Source organism: Macaca thibetana, chromosome 3, assembly GCF_024542745.1.
Source record: "Macaca thibetana thibetana isolate TM-01 chromosome 3, ASM2454274v1, whole genome shotgun sequence".
Lineage (NCBI taxonomy): Eukaryota > Metazoa > Chordata > Mammalia > Primates > Cercopithecidae > Macaca > Macaca thibetana.
Window position 1 is genome coordinate 61,984,993 of NC_065580.1, and position 20,339 is coordinate 62,005,331.

General features: G+C 36.9%; 1 long non-coding RNA gene across 1 annotated transcript in view; it reads left to right on the top strand.

The window, feature by feature from the left end:
• The first annotated feature begins 9,263 nt into the window (after nucleotides 1-9,263).
• The window catches only part of LOC126949904 (uncharacterized), a 109,024-nt gene continuing 97,948 nt past the window's right edge, over nucleotides 9,264-20,339 (top strand). Inside the window, exons 1-2 of the long non-coding RNA XR_007723993.1 lie at nucleotides 9,264-9,344; nucleotides 15,317-15,377. This is a non-coding gene — a long non-coding RNA (uncharacterized LOC126949904). The remainder of the gene's footprint in view (nucleotides 9,345-15,316; nucleotides 15,378-20,339) is intronic.

A 20,339-nucleotide genomic window follows, 5' to 3' on the forward strand; every position in this document is an offset into this window, starting at 1 on the left:
CAAAAGTAGGAGGCCATTTGGGCAGGCACCCAGCTAGCCCCAGGAGTATATTTCTTTTATTTTCAATACCCCAGTGGCACCTGGAACACCAGCAAGACAGAACCATTCACTCCACTGGAAAGGGGGCTGAAGCCAGAGAGCCAAGTGGTCTGGCTCTGTGGGTCCCACCCCCATGGAGCCCAGCAGGCTAAGATCAACAGGCTTGAAATTCTCGCTGCTAGCACAGCAATCTGAACTCGACCTGGGATGCTAGAGCTTGGTGGAGGAGGGGCGTCCACCATTTCTAAGGCTTGAGTTGGCGGTTTTACCCTCATAGTGTAAACAAATCCACCTGGAAGTTTGAACTGGGTCCAGCCCATTGCACCTCAGCGAGGCCACTGCTGCCAGACTGCCTCTCTTAGATTCCCTCCTCTCTGAGCAGGGAATCTCTGAAAAAAAGGCAGCAGCCCCAGTCAGGGACTTATGGATAAAACCCCCACCTCCCTGGGACAGAGCACCTGGGGGAAGGGATGGTTGTGGACACAGTTTCAGCAGAGTTAAACATCCCTGCCTGACAGCTATGAAGAGAGCAGATCTACCAGCACAGCGTTCCAGCTCTGCTAAGGGACAGACTGCCTCCTCAAGTGGCTCCCTGACCCCTTTGTATCCTGACTGGAAGACACCTCCCAGGAGGGGCTGACAGATGCCTCATACAGAAGAGCTCTGGCTGGCATCTGGCAGGTGCCCCTCTGGGACGAAGCTTCCAGAGGAACAGGTAGCAATCTTTGCTGTTCTGCAGCCTCCACCAGTGATAGCTAGGCAAACAGGGTCTGGAGTGGACCTCCAGAAAACTCCAGCAGACCTGCAGCAGAGAAGCCTGACTGTTAGAAGGAAAGCTAACAAACAGAAAGGAATAGTATCAACATCAACGAAAAGGATGCCCACTCAGAGACTCCAGCTAAAGGTCACCGACTTCAAAGACCAAAGGTAGATAAATTCATGAAGATGGGAGAAACCAGCACGAACAGGCTGAAAATTCCAAAATCTTGAATGCCTCTTCTCCTCCAAAGGATCACAACTCCTCACCAGCAAGGGAACAAAACTGGATGGAGAATGAGTTTGACAAATTGACAGAAGAAGGCTTCAGAAGGTGGGTAATAAACTCCTTTGAGCTAAAGGAGCATGTTCTAACCCAATGCAAGGAAGCTAAGAACCTTGAAAAAAGGTTAGACGAATTGCTAACTAGAATAACCAGTTTAGAGAAGAACATAAATGACCTGATGGAGCTGAAAACACAGCACGAGAACTTCGTGAAGCATACACAAGTACCAATAGCTGAATCGATCCAGTGGAAAAAATGGTATCAGAGAATGAAAATCAACTTAGACCAGGCGCAGTGGCTCACGCCTGTAATCCCAGCACTTGGGGAGACTGAAAGATCTAAAATTGACACCCTAACATCACAATTAAAAGAACTAGAGAAGAGCAAACAAATTCAAAAGCTAGCAGAAGGCAAGAAATAAGATCAGAGCAGAACTGAAAGAGATGAGACATTAAATACCCTTCAAAAAAAAAAAGAATCAATGAATCCAGGAGCTGGTTTTTTGAAAAGATCAACAAAATAGACCACTAGCCAGACTATTAAAGAAGAAAAGAGAGAAGAAGCTAATAGATGCAATAAAAAATGATAAAGGGGATATCACCACCGATCCCACAGAAATACAAACTACCATCAGAGAATACTATAAACACCTCTACACAAATAAACTAGAAAACCTAGAAGAAATGGATAATTTCCTGGACACATACACCCTCCAAAGACTAAACCAGGAAGAAGTCGAATCCTTGAATAGACCAATAGCAAGTTCTGAAATTGAGGCAGCAATTAATAGCTTACCAACCAAAAAAAGCCCAGGACCAGACAGATTCACAGCTGAATTCTACCACAGGTACAAAGAGGAGCTGGTACCATTCCTTCTGAAAGTATTCCAAACAATAGAAAAAGAGGGAATCCTCTCTAACTCCTTTTGTGAGGCCAGCATCATCCTAATACCAAAACCTTGCAGAGACACAACAAGAAAAGAAAATTTCAGGCCAATATCCCTGATGAACATTGATGCAAAAATCCTCACTAGAATACTGACAAACTGAATCCAGCAGCACATCAAAAAGCTTATCTCCCATGATCAAGTTGGCTTCATCTCAGGGATGCAAGGCTGGTTCAACATATACAAATAAATAAACATAATCCATCACATAAATAGAACCAATGACAAAAATCACATGATTATCTCAACAGATGCAAAAAGGCCTTCTATAAAATTCAACAGCCCTTATGTTAAAAACTGTCAGTAAACTAGGTATTGATGGAACATATTTCAAAATATGAACAGCTATTTATGACAAACCCACAGCCAATATCATACTGAATGGGCAAAATCTGGAAACATTCCCTTTGAAAACCAGTACAAGACAAGGATGACCTCTCTCACCACTCCTGTTCAACATAGTATTAGAAGTTCTGGCCCAGGCAATGAGGCAAGAGAAAGCAATAAAGGGTATTCAAATAGAAAAAGAGAAAGTCAAATTGTTTATGTTTGCAGATGACATGATTGTTTAGAAAACCTTATCATGTCAGCCCCAATCTCCTTAAGCTGATAAGCAACTTCACCAAAGTCTCAGGATACAAAATCAATGTGCAAAAATCACAAGCATTCCTATACACCAATAATAGACAAACAGAGCCAAATCTTGAATGAACTGCCATTCGCAATTGCTATAAAGAGAATAAAATACCTAGGAATACAACTTACAAGAGATGTGAAGAACCTCTTTAAGGAGAACTACAAAAAACTGCTCAAGGAAATAAGAGGACACAAATGGAAAAACATCCCATGCTCATGGGTAGGAAGAATCAATATCATGAAAATGGACATAGTGCCCAAAGTAATTTATAGATTCAATGTTATCACCATCAAGCTACCATTGATTTTCTTCACAGAATTAGAAAAAACTACTTCAAATTTCACACGGAACCAAAAAAGAACCCATATAGCCAAGAAAATCCTAAGCCAAAAGAACAAAGCTGAAGGCATCATGCTACCTGACTTCAAACTATACAAGGCTACAGTAACAAATACAGCATGGTACTGGTACCAAAAAAGATATATAAACCAACGAAACAGAACAGAGGCCTCAGAAATAATGCCATACATCTACAACCATCTGATCTTCGACAAATCTGATAAAAACAGACAATGGGGAAAGGATTCCCTATTTAATAAATGGTGTTGGCTAGCCGTATGCAGAAAGCTGAAACTGGATCCCTTCCTTACACCTTATACAAAAAATAACTCAAGATGGATTAAAGACTTAAATGTAAGACATAAAACCATAAAAACCCTAGAAGAAAACCTAGGCCATGCCATTCAGGACATAGACACGGGAAAATACTTCATGACTAAAACACTAAAAGCAATGAAAACAAAAGCCAAAATTGACAAATGGGATCTAATTAAACTAAAGGGCTTCTGCACAGCAAAAGAAACTATCACTAAAGTGAACCAGAAACCTACAGAATGGGAGAAAATTTTTGCTATCTATCCATCTGACAAAGGGCTAATATCCAGAAATAGAAGGAACTTAAGCAAATTTACAAGAAAAAAACCAACTCCATCAAAAAGTGGGCAAAGGATATGAACAGACACTTCTCAAAAGAAGACATTTATGCAGCCAACAAACATGAAAAAAAGCTCATCATCACTGGTCATTAGAGAAATGCAAATCAAAAACACAATGAGATACCATCTCACACCAGTTACAATGGCGATCGTTAAAATGTGCAGGAAACAACAGATGCTGGAGAGGGTGTGGAGAAATAAGAATACTTTTACACTGTTGGTGGGAGTGTAAATTAGTTCACCTCTTGTGGAAAACAGTGTGGTGATTCCTCAAGGATCTAGAACTAGAAACACCATTTGACCGAGCAATCCCATTACTGGGTATATACCCAAAGGATTATAAATCATTCTACTATAAAGACACATGCACACATACGTTTACTGCGGCATTGTTTACAATAGCAAAGACTTGGAAGCAACCCAAATGCCCATCAATGAGAGACTGCATAAAGAAAATGTGGCACATATACACCATGGAATACTATGCAGCCATAAAAAAGGATGAGTTCATGTCCTTTGCAGGGACATAGATGCAGCTGGAAACCATCATTCTCGGCACACTAACACAAGAACAGAAAACCAAACACTGCATGTTCTCACTCATAAGTGGGAGATGAACAATGAGAACACATGGACATAGGGAGGGGAACATTACACACTGGGGCCTACCCGGGGGTGGCGGGCTAGGGAAGGGATAGCACTAGGAGAGAAATACCTAATGTAGATGACAGGTTGATGGGTGCAGCAAACCACCAATGGCATGTGTATACCTATGTAACAAACCCGCACTTTCTACAAATGTACCCCAGAACTGAAAGTATAATAAAAAAAACACTAATAGACTAAGTAAGATTATAACTTAGTCTTATTGCTATTAAAGATAACAAGTCAAAATATCATATGCATTTGTTCTAAGAAGAAATGTCTGGACAAAAGTGAAAACAGTACACAATCTCTTATCAAATATGCTGGGGGCCAGATGTATTTTAGAACATAATATAGTTTGGATTTTGAAAAGATAGAATATTGATTATACCTAGTATTGCCTAATACCTCAAAGGGGCCTGGAGCAACATTCCATAATCAAGCATGTTAACATTTCTTCAGTGAAACATTAAGATTTAAAGTAAGTAATATAAATAAAAACTAAACAGTCTTTCTCCCTTTTCTTCTGGTCAAGGTTTGCAGTTGGATGAATAAAGAAAACAGTCTCAGTTTTCAGACCTCCTTTGAATATTAATGTTGCGGATAAGGGATTGTGAACTTGTACTGTTTTTGAGTGTATAATATAGGCTACATCAAGGTCTAAACAAAGAATAGTGGACCATAGTTCCTGAACTTACATATATCAAAAATCTATATTTACAAACTTCTATGCATCACATTGAACATATTTGTAGTTTTCGAAAACTAAACTTGAGTGAAAGAACTTTGCATGCATAAAAATGTCTGTCTGCAAGAGCTCATAGAACATTTATATACATTGATCCTGTATTTGTACATAATATGAACATCAATATTAGAAGACCTACAAATTGTAAAGATAACATCTTTTATCACATTAGATATGAAACTAGGAATTTAAAAAAGAAACCATAAAAACTAACAAAATTTCTGCCCTTTTAACATTAAAATAGTAATAGTAATAATAACTATCTCCATAATAGTCATTATGTCAAAGAGGCAATAACATCTAAAATCACAAATTTAGAAAAAAATAAAACCCTGCATATATAAAATATATATATGAGATATAGTGATACAGTAAAAGTAGAGAGTAGAAGAAAAGATATAGGCTAAATGTCAGTTATGAAAAAATACTAGATAAATTAAGTAAATATTCCACTCAAGAAAGAAAATAAAGTGAACTTTGCTTAAAGTAAGAAAAGGATGGCATCAGTAAAGATGAAAAATTAGATTATTATAGAACTAGGAATACCATTTGACCCAGCCATCCCATTACTGGGTATATACCCAAAGGATTATAAATCATGCTGCTATAAAGACACATGCACACGTATGTTTATTGCGGCACTATTCACAATAGCAAAGACTTGGAATCAACCCAAATGTCCATCAGTGACAGACTGGATTAAGAAAATGTGGCACATATACACCATGGAATACTATGCAGCCATAAAAAAGGATGAGTTCATGTCCTTTGTAGGGACATGGATGCAGCTGGAAACCATCATTCTCAGCAAACTATCCCAAGAACAAAAAACCAAACACTGCATGTTCTCACTCATAGGTGGGAATTGAACAAAGAGAACACTTGGACACAGGAAGGGGAACATCACACACCAGGGCCTGTTGGGGGGTGGGGGAAGGGATAGCGTTAGGATATACACCTAATGTAAATGACGAGTTAATGGGTGCAGCACACCAACATGGCACATGTATACATATGTAACCAACCTGTACGTTGTGCACATGTACCCTAGAACTTAAAGTATAATAAAAAATAATAATGAAAAAAAGAAAAAATGTAATCCCAGCACTTTGGGAGGCCGAGACGGGCGGATCACGAGGTCAGGAGATCGAGACCATCCTGGCTAACACAATGAACTCTCCACTAAAAATAAACAAAAAAATTAAAACTCGGGAAGTTGGCGGGAACCCGGGAGGCGGAGCTTGCAGTTTCGCGAATGGGCGAAGAGCGAGACTCCGTCAAAAAAAAAAAAAAGAAAAAAAAAAAAAAAGAAAAAATTAGGATTAAACCTATGTGAATAAAGTAAAAGAAGGATTATAAAACAAAAAATAAACAAAAAATACACAAAATAAGATAGAAAATGGGAGACAGTTCTGTGGAAATTGAACTACAAAAGCTTGGTTTCTAAAATCTATAAAAATATATTTGAAAGCACATAGAATGATTTTCTAGCAAAATATTAAAACTAACTTCAGAAGAGTTAGAAATTCTAACCAAACTGGTTATTACAAAAGGAATTGAGAACATAATCAAATAATTGCAATTTCCCTCAAAATGCCAGGCATGATGAATTGTATAAAATATTAAAGGAAAAAAATTCCTAGGCTGTTTAAACCATCCCAAAGCATAAAAAGAAGAAAAACTTCCAGATTATTTTAATGAAATATATATTATATAAACATCACAAAAATAGAATAAAACAAAAACTAGGGTAATTTCATTTATATATGTTAATGAAAACAATGCTAATTAAAATACCAGAAACAAAAATCATATGGAACATAATCAAGCGAAGGTTAATTGTTGAGATGCAAATGTGGGTCAGTGTTAACAATTCAATTTACTAATAGGCCAAATGAGAAAATTCATAATATGCAAGGACATTTCCTAACATTCAACATGATTTGCATTCTTCCTAACTTGTAAATCTATAATTTCTTAATACATAATTGCAAATATTTAGTGATTAAAATATTGGAAACATTTTTCTTACAATTGGCAACAAGAGAAGAATGTGTAATATTTATTTAATATTTTTATGGCTTTACTTGCAGGTACAATTTAAAAAAGATGAAACAATTAAAATTAGAAAGGAAGATTCTACTTTTGACTAAAAGGAAGTAATAAAGACCAGAGTTACTCTGTTGTCTTGTGATGGACACACCCTAGGTTTACTACCAATAAATCATGTTATTTTCCTCCCCTTGAGTCCATACTGGACCTGTGATCTGCTTCAACTGAATAGAGCATGGGAAAGATAAAGGGATTTTACAGATAGAGTTAAGTTTCTAAGTCAATTGAGTCTGAGTCAATCAAAAAGGAGATTGTCATGGCTGGACTTGACTTTATAAAGTTGCCCGAGAAGTAATGTTGCAAGAGGAACTCATAGCAAGGAACTGCAGGTGACTTCTAGGAGCTGAAAGCAGCCCTTGGATGAGAGATGGAAGAAAATAGGGCTCTCAGCCCTACAGCTGCAAGGAATTGAATTCCATCAACAACAACATGAGCTTGGAAGAAGACACCCAGTTCCAGAAGAGAACTCAGTTCTGCCCAACACCTTGACTTCAAGCATGGGAGACCTTGACCACAGAACCCTATTATGCCATACCTGGACTCTTGGCCCATGGAAACTGTGAGATAATACATGTATGTGTTGTTTCAAGCTACTAACTTTGTGGTAACATGTTGCACAGCAATAGAAACTAATAAACACTTCAAATAACTAGAAAACCAGACAAAATATATGAAATAGTTTAACTGCCTGGACAACAAGCAATACACAGGAATGTGATTCCCACAGTAAGGGAAATAAAATGAGCCTTGTAATTTCACCAGCTTTCTGCCTAAAGTCAGTATCTAGGCTCCAGTGCAGGGAAGAAAAAATTTAAACAGGTGGTTGCAGTTTCCCTGAATTAAGGAGACAAATCAGAGTTCAGGGAGGCTAATAGAGCTGGATTTTACAGGGTACAGTACTGAGGGGAAATTATTGCTAAAGAGCTCTGAATATTTGCAGAGGTCTTTCTGAATATTCGGCTAAATACTAATGTGCCCACACAGACCTAGTCATAGTTTGTGCTCCATGGTAGAAAGACCTTCTAATACATGGGCATTGGGTAGAATCTTCAGCAGGGCATCACGTTAGGAGTGGGGCCAAATTAACCCTAGAATAATGGCTGCTCTGGACCTGCCCTCCAAAGGTTTAAAGCAAGCCTCGAAAGCTTTTCACCTATTTTAATCAAATGCCTACCAAAACAAAACCCAAAACTATCTTAAGAAATACAACAAAATGCAGCAATTAACCATGTAAAAATAACAATATCTGGCTTCCAATAAAAAATTACCAGATAGGTAAAGAAGCAAGAAAATACATTCCATAATTAGGAGAGAAATTAGTAATAGAAACCAACCGGAGCATCTGGCGTCTTCTAGGGGCCCCCGGGTCGGCTTCCGCGGTCTCCATGACGGCGGCAGTGTTCTCGGGCTGCGCCTTCACTGCCTTCGGGCCTGCGCTCGCCCCCTACGTCTTCACCATCGCCACCGAGCCGTTGCGCGCTGAGTCATCATCTTGCTGCACGTGTTCAGGGGCATTGTATTTTTTGATAGCTGTGAGAAGAAAAAGTGGTACATCCTTCTTATAGTTTTCCTGACCCATCTGCTGGTGTCAGCCCACACCTGCGCAAGTCTTCATTATGGAATAAACCTGGTGTCGGCATTTGTAATTCTGGTGCTCATAGGCATCTGGGTATTCTTTTTTTGCTGAAGGCAGCTGCCGAAATCTGAAACTCTGCCTAATCTGCCAAGACAAGGACTTTCTTCTTTACAACCAGCGCTCCAGATAACCTCTGGGAACCAGTACTTCCCAAACTGCAGACTACATCTTTAGAGGAAGCACAACTGTGCCTTTTTCTAAAAGTCCCTTTTTCTGGTGGAATTGAGAAAAAACAAAACTATCCAGATACGAGTTCCATTCACTTGGCTTTCACGCAACCGCTCTCCAAAAGGGATGCCTCAGTGATGTGTGTCCTGGATGAACGAGAATCACCTGGGGCAATGTAAAGCCTACTGATTATGGGCTCCACCTTCCAGAGTTAATTGGCCTGGGCACACAGCGAGTTTTAAAAGCCTCCCAGGTGATTCTGATGTGCAGCCAGGCAGAGAACCACTGGTTTGGTATTCAAATAGGAGCTCCCTGAGAATACGACAAGTGAATGACAGTCTGATGTTTGTCTCCTAACCCGACTTGTGCTGAGCAAGTAAGTGTCGGAATGTCAAATCCCGGTTAGCTTTTATCTTTGTAAGTTCTGAAGTCACTAAAGGCTAAAGGGCTGTCGCCTCTGTTAACTATTTTCGTGTACTTCACTAGCACCATCTTAGAGCACGGTAGGCTGGGCTTCTAAATTCAATCATAAATTACACTGACCGACTATGGTAATTTAGCCAAAGTAAGACACTGATTAAGCTGTATTTTTCTGAAGTTCTTCCATACTGATTAAGCCGTATTTTTCTGAAGTTCTTCCATTCCAGGTTTTGCTTTCTGAGGCATTACGTTGTTTTTGGGTATAGATTACATTTTATTAACAAAAAATGATTGTTTCCGACTTCCTGGGGAAGGTATTCTAAAATCAAGAATTTTTATGCAATGTCTGTAAGTCGTTCCCCTGTTTAAAGCCTTCCATGGACTCTGCCCTAAGGCTGTTTGGCTGCAGCGTTCACCACCTGGGTGCAAATTGCTGGGCTAGATGAGGTGAAGTGTATTGTTTTATCTCTGAGCAGCTTCGCAGGTTGCTGAGTGATGTGTCCTGGGACAGGCTTCATTGGAGCTAGTGGAAGTATAAGCAGAAGCACGAGAAAATGAGCCAAAAGGGTGTTGTTGACACTTTCATTTGCTCCTGTGATATTAACACTTTCACCTAAATGGATTAATGTAAAATTGGAAATAGATCTTAAACTGCCAAATCTCACACTGTTGCACAATCCGTATGATCTTTAGATCTAGTCAATGTCTCTGGGTTTTGGTAGCAGATACAGCATTCCCTTTACCGGAATACCCAACGTGTTCTTTCAGCTTCCAGACAGCCCCTTTGATTTCCTTTATAAAGGGAAAATGCCAGCAAGTTGTGCCTTTACTATTAGAAATTGTTCCCAGTTGATGTCTTTTGGGGAGCTGGTAGCATGAAATGCAAATGACCTGTACATTAAAGTGATGTCTCAGTGAATACCATACATGCAGTAGAACATTCAAAAGAGAGGAGCAGCAATGCTGAGGGGCTAGGGGAGTGACAGTGGCAGGACAGATGGGTGGGTTTGACAGATTGTGGTGGGAAGAAAAATGAACATGCCTAAAACACACGTGGCCAGTATTTTGGGCTAGCCACACATCATTCCAGAGACCAAAACCTTACTCATGAACTAGACCTTTTTCGATATCAGTGAACTCCCATGTTTAAAATATTAGAATGTTTAGAGATAAAATAGAGATTACAGAGATAAAAGAAGAGTAGGGCTTCCAGCAATTCTGTAAACAGTCTGATAGGCGATTGTGGTTATTCCCCTAAAGTTTACTTCAGCACTAACACCAGAGCTTCCGCTGGAGTTTGCAGTTTTCCAGCTTTATATAAGATTTTCCTTTGACTGGAAGAGTCAAGGATATAAAGACTGAACAGTGACATTTACTGTGCAACATCAAGGGGAATAAGATACTCATCAAACTGGAATTATTCTTAACATGGTGTTCTTTGAATAAGAAAAATACATAGTTGGTTATTATGGACTTAAAACTCTGTTAAATGGATATTCTGATAAAATATTTGTTGATCTGTAGAGTGTGGAAAATCTGAGAATATTAGCTTTACTCATCTTGAGCTTTGAGGATGTTTTCTATACGCTGATAGTTTCATATTAACTAAAAAAGCTGGATATTGTAAAATCTCATTTATAAAAACTCAGAGGAAGAGAAAATTTTCTTTGATGGTGAGACTGTTGTCTTAGTTCAGGAAATTATTTAATAATCCTTTGTTACCTGTGAATGAAGGAACTTTGTAATTCTGATTTCTCCTAAAACATGAGCGTTTCCAGAGTAGGCTTAGACACTGTTTTTGCAAATAGCCATGGTTTGTTTGCCTTATGCCAAGGAAGCCCAGAGGGAGGGCCTACTCCTCCTCTGTTGCTGTGTATATATTGAAATGCTTTTTTATTTTTTTTTCGTTTGTTATCTATAATGAGCTCTCTGAGCTGTCATAATAAGTGAGATGAACCAGAGGTATTGATGTTATATACTCCCTTCCATTCAGGATTTTCTGCTTGGAGGGAAATGTGGATATAGTTAAAGCTGACCTGGAGAATTGTGAATATTGTTGCAGTTATTGAATATATTACCATGTGAATAATAGAGACTGTGTTGCTCTCTAGTATAAGCTATATTTATTTTTAATTCATTTTAATTAGTAGTTATATAACTGGAGAAGTTTTGTTACCTTTATCCTGGCCTGCCTGGCTGGCAGTATAATAGCAGGAGCCTCTTTTAGAACATCTTGATGAAAACATGGCTGAAAGGAATTAATGATTATATCCACAGACTGCATAGAAAATGGCTTTTGTTCCCAGTGTTAACATTTGCTTCCCAATCACGTTTCAATGTTTGCAAAGACTGGCAGATTCACACCAAAAACAGTAGGTGTTCATATCCATAGAGTGGATGCAGAATAAGCAGTTGTGACAGGAGCTTCTTCCTGCCAGGTACTCCTCCCACTCACCTCAGCCCAGCCCCAGACAGGCAGTAGCATTCATTGTGGGCCCTTGGGCAGCCCTGAAGCCTGGCTGGGCCACCAGACAGGGTGGCAGCCTGTCACGGGCATCAGTAGCCTGCTTCCTGGGAAGAGTTCCTTAAGGGTGTTGGCTGTTTTTGTTAGCTAAGTTTTTTCTGGGCTCCACCATTCCCAACTCCAGGTAGACAAGATAGACGTCACACAAAACAATTTTAAAGTACTTTGCTTAGTGCATTTTGTTATGATTGCAATGTTTGTTTCTCATTTAATAGGAGGCTTTTTACTTTATTACATTTTAGTCTTTAGAAGACGTGGGTACTGTCACTACGTAAAATACCTAATATTTTATATGTTATACTATGTCACATATACTTGTAATATCAGACCTCGCATTCAATATACAATGCAATTGACTCTTTGCAGACCTGCATTTTTCAGTGAACAATAAAACGATTGTCTGGCACAAAAAAAAAAAAAAAAAAAGAGAGAGAGAAACCAACCATGAAAGGACAGAGATGATGAAATGTCAAACATAGACCGGCAGATATTTAAACAGCTATTACACATTATGTAGCTATTCTGTGTTTTCTGAGTTTAAGAAAGTAGAAGAAAACATAAATATGGTGAGAGAAATGGAAGGTATTATTCAAAAGACTCAAGTAGAATTTAGAAGTTCCCTCTTACTGGGGAAAGAAGCTAGGCAGAGAAGAAAGGAGAAATCCTGAAGTTGCTTTTCCTTCACTCTAAATCAGTACCCAGAACTTTACTTTCTACTCCTGGCCCTGTCCCCCACTTTCCCGTAAGCCACCCAGAGTCCAAAGAACTGCCCTAGCCTCCTGTCTGTGGCTCTCTCCATGGTGAGATGACCCTCACCTACATGCTGACCCAGAAGAGAGATATGTTCCTGGGCGGAAGTGGGAGGCAGGGAAGACGGGCAGTGCTTTCTCCAGTTTTGGACCCTTGCTTGTACCACTGCATTAGTGTTTAAAATCTTATTGTTATTTTTATTTTTTGGCTTGTTGCTTTAATTGCCTACTGTAGCACCTGGTAGCTCAACCTCTTTCTTTCAGCGCAGCTGAGCTCCTGAGAGCACAGAGACAAAAAAGACTGAAAAATAATGAAGAACATCTATGACCTGTGACAAAATATCAGGCACTTTAACATCATACAATTGGAGTACTAGGAAAAGAGGGAGGGGACAGAACACAGAAAAAAAGAATGGAAAAACAATTGCCAAAGTTTTCTGATTTTGAAGGAAATTTTCAATCTATAGATCCAAGAAGTTTAATAAGTCTTAATAAAAAATTACAGGAAGATGTATGTTATCATTTGTAAATTCCAGAAGAATCAAAGATTTAACTGTAAAAAATATAATACCTTATACATGTTTTTAAAAGATTAATTTAAAAAAATAATTGTGGGCCGGGCGCGGTGGCACAAGCCTGTAATCCCAGCACTTTGGGAGGCCGAGACAGGCAGATCACGAGGTCAGGAGATCGATACTATCCTGGCTAACACTGTGAAACCCCATCTCTACTAAAAAATACAAAAAACTAGCCGGGCGTAGCGGCGGGCGCCTGTAGTCCCAGCTACTCGGGAGGCTGAGGCAGGAGAATTGCGTGAACTCAGGAGGCGGAGCTTGCAGTGAGCCAGGATAGCACCACTGCACTCCAGCCTGGGCGACAGAGCAAAACTCCCTCTCAAAAAAAAAAAAAAAAAAAAAAAAAGTGAGTACAAAGTTCTAAGTGTTATTCCAAACCTTGAAAATATTACAGAATTATTAATAAATTTGACCACTTAAGTTATTTCATGTCTGTATGTAATGTATATTTTAAGCAAAGGATGTGTTTATCATATGTTTTACAAAAGGTATTATATTTAACAAAAAGCATGATGGAGTTTTGCAACCTATTGAAAGCTCTTGAAAAATCAATAAAACTACTGGCAAACAATGTAAAATAAAGTGTATGAACAGTCAATTCACTGCAAAAGTCTATGAAAAGATGCTCAACCTTGCTCATAATTAAGGAAATGTAAATCAAAATAATAATAATGTGGGGACATTTTCCCCCTGTACGATTGAAAGGGATAATATTTGAAACCAGTGTAGCAGGATTGTGTGACTTTGACATTCTTGCTTTTTTCAACAAAAGAGGGATGTGGGAAACTCTTTGGAAGGAAATTAGATAGTGATGATCAATAATAACATTGTACCCATTCTTTGACACTGCAACTCCATTTTTAGGAAGTTATATTAAAATTACTCTGTCAGATGCATTATAATAAATGAGTAAAAATACCCATTACTGCATTTTCATATTAATGAAAGACTAGAGAAACCAATACTTAATGACATATGGACTCTAATGTAAGAAATGATGTGACAATACAATGAAACACAGTGCGGCTGATGAAAAGAATAAAATATGAATGTAAAATTATTTCCAAGATATATTTTTTTAAAATCTAAAAAAAAAGGTACAGAAGAGGATGTATGTATTAAAACTATAGAAATTAGAAGATCTTAAGATGAGGGAAAAAGAAACAACTATAGAGGGTATGTGTGTATATATGTAATATACCCGTACTCACATATAAGTTGGTATTGGCATAGACTGTGTCTGAGATAACTTTAGTTGCATTTGGTCAAGGAAATTAGGAGCCTACATAAAGAAAGACGCTTACATATCACAATTTACCTTTAAAATGTTTAGTTTTGCAAGTTAAAAAGTTTTAAGTTAGCAAAACTATTCAACATTAGCTAACACAAAAAATTTTTTGTTTTCCTTAAGTAAAATAGATTTTCATGTTTTTGGGCATACAAGTTGAGAATAGTTATTGTTGTAGTCTATTTTTAAATGACAATAAATCTTTGATATTCAAAAATTGAATAATTATGGTTTCAAGTATATGAGTTATCTGGAAAACTCATTGGATATAGTAATTTATAATCTTGCTGAAATTTGATTTAGAATCAATTAACTTATTACATTGAGGCTCGTCAACTGTACATTTCTAATTTTGATTTTGATGTGTTGGTTTCCAATTTATCAAGTTTACCTAATAAGCCTTATAATGAGATACAAATTGTGTGTGTGTGTGCAAGCCATTGCCAGTGATAGAAAACAAGAAATCTAAGAAGCTGTAACTGGGCAAATCAAAGTTTTGCACAAATTACACGGAAGAATGCCAGCTCTAACATTTCCTCAGATTTATGCTTTGAATAAGGTTTATAAAACCCATAAAAGGAAATAAAGAAAAAAGTGTACATGAAGAAACGAAACTATCTGTTCCTTTCCTTCTGGGTATGAGGCCTTGGTTAAGAACATTCTCAAGCCTTTATTATTTGTGTTGTATATTCATAAATTTGGAGGATTCATAAAAGTTTGTAATACAGCCTTAAAACAGTTAAATTTTGTCTGTCCTGTATCAGGCATTTGTTGTACTTCTCATTTTTCCAGAGGCCAAAACTAAATCCATGGGCATCTTCATCTGGCTTCCTGTAGAATGAATGCTTGTGAGGTAAGAACCATGCTTTTCATTACAAAATTGGGGTACTATTTGATAAAAATAATAAAATATCTTCCTGATGAATTATATACAAGTTCAGATATTTGAAGATATAATACTTACAGTAAAGATCACTAACCTAGCATATAGGGAATAAAAGGTTTGCAACCTTAAGGCCCTATTTTATACATAGCAATTTAGCAAGAGCAAGCTAAAATGATAATCCCCCAATGCTGTCACAATTACAGTACAATAAGCACAGTATATGCCAACCACTCAACAGTTATGACAGTTAACTGAGTTATGATATAACTGAGCTGACTTCAACCCTTTTGATAAGTAACATGTAGCTGTGCAAATTAAAATTTTTGCCATTTGAAAATTGCATTCCCGAATATCTATGTGTTAAAAATAAAAATAAACAAATTCAGGTTTATGAATAAAGGTGCTTGAAATAATTTAAGGAGATGGTTCCATAATTCTAGTACCTTAATATGATGCAACACAAGTGTGGTCCCTCAGTAAGTACCACATCTAAAATATGAATATATTTATTATGAAATAGTTAAAAAGCAAAAGCATACACTATAGTATCAGTCATAACTTATTTAAAAATTGAGACATTTCAGGGCTGAAACTTTGGCCTTGTTTTACTTTCCGATCTTACCTTCTTCAATATATATGGCTCCTCAAAAGAGTCAGTGCATTAATCAAAACTTGCTATGAAGAAAAATGTCTTACAAAATGGACACAGATGAGACAATTTATTTTGTCTTCAGTTTATTGCTATAATTTAGTGTTCTGGAGAGGTACTGCTGAGAGGTCTGCCCTGGGAATAAAATATACTTCATTTATTTTCCAAGTGTTAGCAGCTATAAGACTAGATGGATAAGAAAGTGGTCATGTCATAAAAATACTGTATTTGCCTTAATATCAGTTTAAATGGACCAAGTGGCCAAAATAGTCTCTAGATATCACTTGAAGTAGCCTTAGTGCTGGATGTGAAAATCTACATTTCTATTCAGATAAATGAGGATCCAAGTATATGCCTCACAAAATAATTGACTTTTCACAAGCAATTCATGTAGTTCTTTCTTAAAGAGCAAATTCAATTGATGTGTTTAATATTAATTGTCTAAAAATGGTGGTTGAAATAATTGCTTAAATTGAACCTTTGTTGCCTGTGTTAAGATATACTTGAGCTAAGAAGCAGTTTTTGAATTAATCAACATCATTCCATAGGTCATTTTTCTATTCAATTTCATCAAATTTTTTAGTGATTTCTCTATAACATTGTGTTTATTCTTAGGAACACATAGTGACAATATAAGAATTCTATGCTATTATATAGAGATCTCCTCAGCACTTCATTTGTGATTTTGCATGTTAGCGTTCATTCTCTAACCTCTCTTAAGTTACTTCCTCCTGAGAAAAATGATTTTCCCTGTTGGTAGGCCAACATCTCACAAAATCATACATTACAGGAAATGCATGAACAACCAACAATAGTCTGGCCCAAGACCGACTTAGACTTGTCTACAAACCTCTCTTTCTCCATCCTCCATCATCAGAGTAGAGTTGCCAGGGCTGCCATTATCTCACATAGGAAATGAGACAGTGGAGGAATCCATATTGGACTTTGCAGCTGAAAAATATGTGGCTTAGCCTCTTAGCTGCTTAGTTACAGAGGCACAGATGCCTCCTGAAAGCTTAACAGAAGGTGGGAAAGTTTATTTTAAAGCTTCATCTGTGCAGGAAAAAAAAAATGAAAGCATGCCCCTTTAGTTTATGCAGTTTGTTTATTAAACTAAGCATAGCAAAAAAGGGCTGAGTAAATCCTAATGGAAGTTTGCATTTTAGTTATCTTATTGATAGGTAATTCATTAAATGAAATGAATTAATAGGATCATAGATTTAAGAAAGGTGGTCTCCATTTAACCTATTAGGTATAAATTACCCATGTGTTACATAATATTTTTATTACCTATGCTTTAATGGAATTAATTGAATTTTTTGTCATTTGATTTAATCACACCTCTATAAGATAGTTCAAATATTGAACTATAGTCAAAAGATGTAAGTATTGAAATACTTTTTTACTGTTCATTTAAAAACTAATTATTAAATGTCTCCTAAGAAAAATGCAACATAAATAATTATTTTTGATAGAAAGTGATATATAAGTAATTCCAAATGAGTGATTATGAGATTTATTTTAATATAAGCATTCATAATATTCTGTCTATATCAGCTTTCCTATTGATTTACAGTTCTGGAAATTACATATATGAAATAAGTAACTGGGGGTAAAGGAGGACATCTGCCTGGCCAGATGGATAAGCTAAAAGAATTCTAGCAATAAATAAATAGAATAAAAGAAGTCACAACTGGATCATCTCCCCTTTTAAGTAGATGTATGATTTCTAGAGTAATAACTTACAAGATGGCGTGTTTATTTATCACATATATTTTACCGAGCATCTACTCTATGAAAGACACTGAATAAGGTATCAAGATTCAAAAAGATATCAAGATTTTAAAAGACCATGTTCCATTCCCTAAGAAGCTCACAGTCTAGTTGGCCTAGGAAGGTCTGTCGATTAATCATTAGAAGACAATGTCATTTCCAGTATGAATGGGCATCACCCAGAAATTCTGTATTTTATGAACATTTTCTTCCTTAATTATATCTTTATAATTGTATCTCACAAATATTCCATGTTAGTGTTAACTCTAACATTATCTTATTTTCCCAGCCCTCTCCTTTTATATGCCTTATGTATATTGTCTAAATGCATTAATTAAACTATGTACAAGATACACTGGTGCTCAGAGGAAAGAGGATTATTCTGCCTATTAAGGTGAGGCTTCACAAAGAATGTAAATATAACACATAATTTGAATACTGAAAGATTAGAAGTCTGCTAGTTCTACAAAAGGCAGGATGTATTCTAAGTATGGAGAATATTATGCTTAACCATATGAAGATATAAAATCAATGCATGCTAGCAGTTGTAAGTATTTCATTATTAAATATTATGACAGGGTAGAGAATGGCAGAATCTTGAAGTAGAAATAGTGAGAACAATTTAGCTAGGTAAATCTCATTTATTTTTATTATGATGGCTAACAAAATGGAAATTTGAAAAAACAATTATCACTGATGATAAATCATTTCAGTGATAAATATTTACTAAGATCTATATATCTTCATTAATATATAAACAGGCAGGTATAAGAACTATATATATATGCACATACAATGGCCTTATCTATTGTATTAGTCAACTTGGGTTGTCATAAGAAAATACCACAGATGACAGTTTAAACAGAGATTTATCTTCTCACATTTCTGGAGGCAGGAAGGTTCAAGATCAAGCAAGCTCTCTGGTGTTTTTTCTTAGAAGGACACTAATCCTGTTGGATTAGGGTGCCACCTTTATAACTTCATTTAGCCTTAATTAATTCCTTACTTCAAATACAGCCACACTGGCTGTTAGATTTTCAACATACGAATCTGGTCATTGCCAGGAAGGGAGAAGGCTGAAGGCAGACACAAATATTCAGCCCATAACATCTGTCTACATCCAAGGTGTTATTATAGTGAAGCCAATTATTCCATAAAAATAATCAGTCACTATATCAGTTTGTTATCATGTTGCTATGAAGAAATATCCAAGAATGGGTAATTTATTTAAAAACAAAAAAGAGAGAGAGAGAGAGATTTAATTGACTCACAGTTCCTCATGGCTGGGGAGGCCTCCTCTTCACAGGGTGGCAGGAGAGAGAATGAATGCCAGCAGGGGAAATGCCAGATGCTTATAAAACCGTCAGATCTTGTGAGAACTCACTCACTATCATGAGAATAGCATGGGGGAAACTGCCCCCATGATCTAATTGCATCCCACCAAGTCCGTCTCATGACACATGGATATTATGGGAACTACACTTCAAGATGAGATTTGGGTGGGGACACAGCCAAACCACATCAGTCACTTAATTGGATACATCAGCCAATTTGGTCAAATGCTAAGCCTTACTCTCTGTTTGTAGCTCAATACTAAATGAAAAGTATACTTGGTACTGTTTATAATCAAGTTTATAGCATTGGTTTTTCACATTTTATTTCTCGCATTCTTCTTTGCATAATCAGTTGAGTTCTGAATGCTTTTTTTTTTTTTCAGTAAAAAGTTTTCCTTAGCAGATGTCTATGACAGATTTTGTAAAATGAGACCATTGATAGGTGGAGGCTATTGAGCAGAGGAGTGCTGCTCTCCCTAAAGAATTGCCAGACCAGAATAGCAGCTAAACCAGTCCACTATGAATGCTTTAACAGCTCTAACAGCCTCAGAGTTTATAGCATACCTCTCACTAATAGCTAAAGCTCCATAAAAATGCCAGAATAGTTTTCATTTCTGTCTTTGTACCAGAATCTTCATTTAACTCCAAAGCAGACTAGTAGCATCACAATTGCATTCTTCCCTACATCTCATAAATTTAACTAGGGAATGCTGTGTGCCATGTATATTGTGTTTATTTTTCATTATAAATTCACAAAATTTGCTTGAAATGAATGAAAATTCTGTCTCGTCTACTGTAGTCTGGTCATTGCGCCTTGCAAGCCAAGCAGAGCATTTGAATGCCAAGTGCAGAGCTCTGATTGGAGCTCAGTGTAGCTTCACTGTCAGCTCTGTAGTTTATCCAGATGGTGCTCGTTTTGCCCAATGTGTCATTTTTACTTTAAATGAACAATTTCGCCCTTAAGTGCCAAAGAAAAATGGATCTTTTTTTATCCTTTGTGAATGAACTTAAGCTCTCTTTGATGCATTAAAAAAAGTTTTTAAAAATGTGTAGCTTCAAGATCAAGATAACCATATTTGGAGAATATCTATTCCAACACATCCGTGTAGCATGTTTAATTTCCTTATATTTTATTTGCTTTTTTCCTTATTTTTTGTCACCTATTACAGTAAT